An 8,036-nucleotide genomic window follows, 5' to 3' on the forward strand; every position below is an offset into this window, starting at 1 on the left:
TGCTATATCTGTACAAAGAAATATTATTCAGCTGTTTAAATAAATGAAGCAAATGTACTGCCACAATGTCAGTGAACTCGGAAAACATTGTTTTTGTTTATGTGGTCTATAAAATGGAATTGATGATTTCATTTATCTAAAATAAACACAACAGACAAATCTAGAGAAAGGTATGGATAGCTATGTGTATGTGGTCAGGAATTGTCAAATAGGAAATTATTGCTGTCAAAGGAAATTACTGTCCAAGTTTTCTTTTTGAGCATCAACTAAAGTCATACAAATATGTCGTGTAAATGATTGCACTACTTTGAACATATTAAACACTCATCTCAGTGATTTGATTTATATGGCATGTAGTTATTTCAAAAATTCTGTTAAGGCCCTCCCTGGTGGCGCAGAAGGTTAAAGCACAGCACTGAGAATCTAAAGCCGCTTCCGCATGAGTTCGATTCCTGCCTGCCCCGGAGGTGACCACATGGCGCGGCAGACCTCTCCTGACCCGCCCGCTGCTCCCCTCAGCAGTGTACTTCGTCGATCTGCCTGTTCTGTTCCCCTCTCTGTCTCTGGTGAAGCCTCTCGCCACCCCTGAGCCTCTGGCCTGTACCCCAGTTCTGTATGCACAAATAAATAAATCTTTAAAAAAAAATTCTGTTAAAAGATAAGCAAAAATAAATATCATATCAAAATTACATTTATTATATATATATATGGTTAAAGTTATTTAAAATATTTTATCTCAAATATTTCTACTAATTGCTTTCTGAACTCATCTGTGAAACAGATGATTAGAAGAACATCTTGTTCTAAATGAAACAAGCTAACCTCTGATCATTACTTTTTTAAAGATTATAAAGGAACAAATGCCAATATCTGCTTTTATTAAGATATACCAATTGTGTAAAAATGGTAGTCACCAGGGTTTCCACTGGTTTACCACAGTTGATACTAAACACAAGGTCCAAAATAATGAGATCAGTAGAATGTTACCAGATGGAAGAGCCAGTTTTTGATACATGAATGAAATTAATACATCCTGAACATTCCTTATCACTTCCAGCTCAATATTGGTCTGATTTCAGTTTGTGTTTTATTATAAGTGGGCCTACTATAAAAGTTCTCCTTAGCCATACACTCACAACTATGATCCATGGACAACTTACATTATAATCATAAAGGATATTTGTTAAAAATATCCTTAAAACTAATACCACTGAATCAAATTCTCCGAATTGCAATCTCAAAGGTGAATCTTAGGAATCTGCATTTTAAGACTTAAATAACTTTTATGTACACGAAATTTGAGAACTACTGTCTTACAGAGAATGTGCTGACCAGTCAGTGTGAACATGTTCTAGCTTCCACATAATGTTGATTTGTGAGTCTTAGAAACCCACCTCCTGTATTTGTCCCATCAGCCTGGTGGTGGAGAATGTTGGGGCTTCTATTTAAAAGAAATGCTTGGATTCCCTGATTTCCTCTGTGTGTGTGTGTGTGTGTGTTATTTATTTATTTTTTGGTGGGGGCTCATCATCTTTGGTCTGTTTAATTCCTTTCACTTCATTATTCTGATTTACATATTCAGAGTAGTTACATTTTCACTGTGTGTGTGCTGATACAAGTAATTCCAGATATAGGCATAGGAGGTGTCTAGTTAAAACATATAACAACAACAAGCCCACAAAACTTGTTTGAGCCAAAGGACATTTGAAAGAAGCATTAAGGTCAGTTTATAATTCTCAGTTTTCAGAAATTCTACATCTTTTCAAGGGTTATCCTTCAAGGAAAGCTGTACAAATGATTTAGAAAAAATCATGTGGCTTTTTGACTTAACTATCTACAACCAAAATCAGAGAATGCAGTTTTGCAGAGGGATAAATGAAATATTCTTCTAAGTTCAGCATCTAATCTGTTTCTTTGACACAATTATGTAAGTTATCATTAAAGTAAAAAAGGCTCCACTTTCCACTGATAAAAAGATGTACTCTAAAAGCATGAAGATAAATGGAAGCATTTCAGAGTTATGAATAACTAATCAATGTGGAGACTATTTTGACATTTTATAAATCCAACAGAGTGTCAAGAGCATTTAGTTTTCAACTTAGATCTCAGATTGTGTTGGGAGAGTTACTTATTTCCCATAGGTGCGATCATGTTTAAAGATTTACTGTTATTCCTTTTAATTCAGGCAGAAAAAAAAGAACTTATTGTAAAATCATTTTTAGCTCATCAACTTAAACCAAACATAAATGTGTGAAATGTAAAATACCAGTTCTGGCAGGTCAGATTCCTGATTGTTCTGAGAATAATGAGCAGGAGCTAGAGCAAAGACCATTTTAGAGCAATGGGATGACCTTGCTTGTTAAGAGTACATTTATTCTCAATCTCTCTCTCTCTCTCTCTCTCTCTCTCTCTCTCACTCACTCACTCACTCTCTCTCACACACTCCCTCTTTTTAGTACATTTATTCTAGGGGGAAAAAAAACAACAAATATTAAAAACATTTAGCATCTTTCACTTCCAGGCAATGTATTCAATCATAAGTACAGAAATATAGAAGACATGTTTCCTGTCCTAAGCAATTGATCAGTTAGCAAATGTATTAAGAAAGCAAATAATGATAAAGTAGTAATACAAGTCAATAAATTACATGATTAAGGTTTTTTGTTTGTTTCCATTTTTATTTTTTTTTGCATATATATGGAAGGCACGGGAAATGAACCAGAGGTAGACACCCAGTTGAACTAAGGAAGCAGTTTTGTTGGGTTCTCTAGATAGTTTATATAAGATTTTTTTTTTCTTTCAGCATCCTCCCTGGTGGCACAATGGGTTAAATGTGCAGCACTATGAAGTTATCACAGCCACTGCTGCATGATTTCTGTCCATGGCCAAGTAGCTGATCCATATGGCATGGCAGGCTTCTCCTGACCCGTGGGCACCCTGACCCCCTCAGCAGTGTATTTCAGTTGATCTGCTTGTTCTGCTCCCCAATCTGTCGCTGGTGAATCCTCTCACCCTCTGCACTTCTGGCATGTACCCCAGTTCTATATGTATAAATAAATCTTATTAAATTTTTTTTCTTACATTCTTAAAAAGTAAGTATCAACACTTTACTGTTGCATGAATACAATTGAAGAGATCAAGTCATTTGCTAAAGTTAATTTTCAAGTTTCCATTGTAAGTCACGTATTTCTTTGATCTCTAAATACTGTAATGCTTTTAGGTGGAGTCCTGACACCTCTCTTCCCCATCTGTATTTATGCCTTACATCAGATTCTCATAGCTTTAGATATGATGTCACCACTTGCTGGTTCCTCTCAAACTCCTAACTCCCACATACATAAATGTCTAATTGAAATTGACACTTTGGATGTATAATGGGCTCTTAAGCTTAATAAATACAAAATTGAGCTTCTGATGTTTCTCATCTTTTAAATTAGCTCCTCTTCTAATAGTATCTACTTGATTAAATAACTTCATCTATTTTCTCAGGTCCAAAACCTTGAATCATTTTGATTTGTCTTTTTTTCTCAAAGTCCACATGCAAAATCCTTTCCCTTACATACTGTATGTAGATTTTGATTATTTTTCCTCCCTGATGTTTCTTTAACTTTCTAAGGAGGCCAACTTATGATATTTCTAATGTCTATATGTATGCATGAATACATGTATCTATCCATCTATCTATCATCTACCTACTTATCTATTATCTATTATTTGTATCAGTCAGGGCTGACTGACTTTTTGTATATATGATTTGTAGTCTCAAAAGGTCCCAAGATCTGAAGGATACATTTGGCTTAATTTTCTGCTGTCACCATCTTGAAATTCTTTGTAACTGTAATTTTTTTTTTTTTAAAGATTTATTTATTTGTACATACAGAACTGGGGTACAGGTCAGAGGCTCAGGGGCGGTGAGAGGCTTCACCAGAGACAGAGTGGGGAGCAGAACAGGCAGATCGAGGAAGCACACTGCTGAGGGGAGCAGCGGGCGGGTCAGGAGAGGTCTGCCACGCCATGTGGTCACCTCCGGGGCAGGCGGGAATTGAACTCATGCGGAAATGGCTGTAGCTTCTCAGTGTAGTGCTTTAACCCGCTGCGCCACCAGGGAGGGCCCTGTAACTGTAATTTTGAATGTGTGTTTTATAAATGATGTCTAATGAGAGAATAAAAATACGTGCGTATTTGTAGAAGAGGTAAGTGATCCATGTCTACTTGCTACTATTCCTTGTAATTGCTTTCACATATAGTTTCTGTGATTTTCAACAGACACAGAATTTTGGTGTCTGTGTTTGTTACAATCCAGAGAAGCTTAGGAAGATAAAGTACAATGGAAGCAAGTTCTGTCTTGCTGGAATAGAAGAAGTGTCCATACTTCAGAATTTTCTTTAACACAGAAAGAAGGCAGTAGATTTCCAGGAAATTAAATAACCTAGGAACCTTAAAATGTTCCTTCTCAGTTCTGCTAATTTCCTATAATAGTCAAACACTTGTAAAAATAGTGACACTGTATGGAAAAGATAGGAAACAATTGAAAAGACAGTATATTCATAATTCCTTTTTCTTTACTAATCATTAAACTAATTGCAGAGAGTAACATTTGAGTATGTCTATGTCAAGAAGGGGAAATAAAACCAGTTGAGTTGGCTTAAGTATACAATTCTGATATGAAGACATGCACACATGATCCCAATTATGAAATATGAACTGTATAATTTTAGTGATTTCAAGTATCTATTAAATGCTTGTTTTTGCATTAAGAACTGGCTTTGTGTAACACAAAGATAAACAGCAGTGGCAATTTGATTCCTGCTTTCTCAACAAAAGTACTTACATCTCCATTTTATAATTAACACTGTAAAAATGTAGTTGAACATAATCCCATCTGAAATATAAAGTATAATGTAAATAAAATTTATAACATACAAATATATATTAAAATAATATATATGTATATTACCCTTAAGTTTAAGATATATTAATAAATTATATTGATAATTTATAATGCAATATATTTAATATTAAATGTGTGCATGTCTGTATTTTTTTTTTCCATTTTTTTTCACTCTAGTCCTCATCCTGCCTTGTTAGACTATAACATAGCATGCTTACCATCCCCTCTCATAATGGACACTTGGGTTGTTTCTAATTTTCAACTTATTGCATAAGACCTCTTCAATATTGTTGAATAATATTTTTGTAAAAAAATATAAATTGCTCAGGCAGAGTGTTGATATATGTTTAAATTTATAATAATAAGCTTTATTCCAAACAGATTTCTAATTAGGTTGCATTATTTTACATAAACAATATGTGGGCTGTCCAGTTATTGCTTATAATTGTAAACATTTTGTAGCTTAGTCCTTAATATGCTAGCTTTTTTTGTGTGTGTGGCTAACAAATGTAATGCTATTTAGACTTAATTTGTAATTCCCTGATTTCTATTGAGTCTATTGGTATGGTTAATACTTTTAAACATTATCTCTGCAATTTGACAAATTTTTATTAGATTGTTTATTTATTTAGATTTGTAAAATTTCATCACATATTCTGCATAGTCATAGATTAGATAAGTTTTGCAGCATTTTCTCCCATATGATTTATATTTATTGAGTGCTGTCTAGCTACAAAGTTTTTCAGTATCATAAGCTATATGATTCAGTTTCTTCTTCTTTTTTTTAAGATTTATTTATTTATATATGCAAGAATAATGGCACAGGTCAGAGGTGTAGGGGGTGAGAAAATTCACCAGAGACAGAGTGGGAGAAGAACAGGCAGACTGACAAAGTACACTGCTGAAGGGAGCAGCAAGTGAGGCAAGAGAGGTCTGCTGTGCCAAGTGGGTCACCTCCCTGGCCCGGGATCTAAACCATACTGCAGTGGCTTTTGCCAACTTCATAGTGCTATCGGATATGCTTTAACATTTGCACCACCAGGGAGGCCCCTCTCTTCTTTAATAAATAATCCTTAGTGATAAAAAGAGGAACGTTGGACATTGTTTTAGGTTACTAATAGAATAACACAAATTTAAAATGCAAGAGTAAACACATTCTTCCTATTTTCTTTTTATTATTATTTTAAAAATAAATTTACTTTTTAAACTGAGGTAATAGTAGGCCCTACACATCAGGTTACCACCACAGTGCATCTACCACCAAAACCCATACTCCATTGTGCTTACTTCCCTCTTTGTTGTTGCACTTCTCCACATCCTCCCCACTCTGGATGCTTAAGTGCTATAGTCAGCTTTCAAGGGTTGGAGCTTGTCTTTAACTACCCTTAGCTTAGGGTCTATATGTCACATATAAGTGACAACATCCAGTATTTATCTTTCTTCTTCTGACTTATTTTGCTTAGCGTTATTCATTCAGCTCCATCCATGTTGCCACAATGACATGAGTTTATCTTTTTGATTACTGCGTAATATTTTGTTCTGTAAACACATACCTAAGGTTAAACTATTACATATTGATGCAATTCTTGATTAGATTTGAAGCTTATAACTTGAACCTTCTTACTTTCAATTTTGAAATACTTTCTATTTTGAAGTTAAAAATCATATTTAAAACTTTGAAATACTACAATAAATTTTTCACCTGTGCATGATCTTTTTGCAGTTTCTGTTCATATATTTGAACAGTGGAAAGCCTAGATACTAGTAATCTTTTGAAGTCTGGCAAAGAAATATATATTCTGGTCTTTATATATAGAATACTTAACTGAAACAAATATACATTTACATTAAAGTTATTTACCATAAATATGATAAACTAAGCAAAGAACATAGTTAATGAAGCCTAATAATGTATTAAAAAAAAAAAAAAACTATGGTTACCGAAAGCAATCATATTGTTTTCTGGAAATTATACAATTTTAGTTTACAGTATTATCTTGGAAACAATTTGTCCTAGGATGGATATCTGTATCTGTACAACAAATATATGCTTTTTTTTCCTTTTGAAATGTCTTCAAAAACAATGGAGGCTGTTCCACTCTAACTGGTTATTAAACAAGATTTCAAAAGTAATAATCACATGAACAAAAGCATTTTCTTTTAATCACAGGGGAAATATGCAATAAATAATGTTATTCAATGAAGTATGAACCCAGAATGTAATTAGTATTACTATTTAAATGTTAGGCTTGTTGGGCATTTTACTGGAAATTTATCCTCTTAGTAAAAATAACTACTTCCGATTATGGATTATTAAATGTTTCTGTTGCACCTGGATGTTATATTCATTAAGTAGGTCACACAGTTTCTAATTATGTATTTTCCTAAAGTATCTGGAACTGAATACTTCTATGTTCCATATTTGAAGGATCTAAGACTTTTATTTTCCTGAGAAATTACTTTTAATTTCAAGTATACCTGCTGTATTATGAAACATTCATTTTTAGAAACATGTTTTTTTGGTAAATAGCCTAATTTTGAATACCATAGTATAAATCTTGAGCCCTAAATTCAAACACTGAATTCAAATTTTGACTTTAACACTCCCTAACTTTCTACCCAGAGAAAATTATTTAGCCTCTTTATGTTTCAGCCTCCTTAGCAATGCATCAAAAATATCAAATGTGATTATTTTCAGGTTTAACAAATTAAAGTACACACACACACACACACAAATACAACAGATCAGTGTATATCACACTAAATGTGTGTAGGCTTATAATGAATTGAAATAAAAATGCACTCACTTCCATTTTTAAGAAAAGCATATTACTAAATACTTAGGACTCAAGGAGAAATTATAAATGATATTATCTTATGTGTATAATATAGTCAATAACAATGGGAAAAAAAATATTGTTTTGCCCTATCAAAACAAGGGTGAGAAGTGGAAGCCTGAACTTGATTGAAGACATAGTAAAATGCAGATTCACAAATGTGCAACTGACTTAAGAACAAATGTAACCATTCTGAAACTCATTAATAAATGGGAAGTCAACAGCAACAAAATGTTTTTTCACATTCTTTATTGGTAAGAACTAGAAGATTCGGTTAAAAAAGTGAGAATGAGGCCCTCCCTGGTGGC

Source organism: Condylura cristata, unplaced genomic scaffold (genome assembly GCF_000260355.1).
Source record: "Condylura cristata isolate star-nosed mole 26May11 unplaced genomic scaffold, ConCri1.0 scaffold00002, whole genome shotgun sequence".
In the NCBI taxonomy this organism is placed as follows: Eukaryota; Metazoa; Chordata; class Mammalia; order Eulipotyphla; family Talpidae; genus Condylura; species Condylura cristata.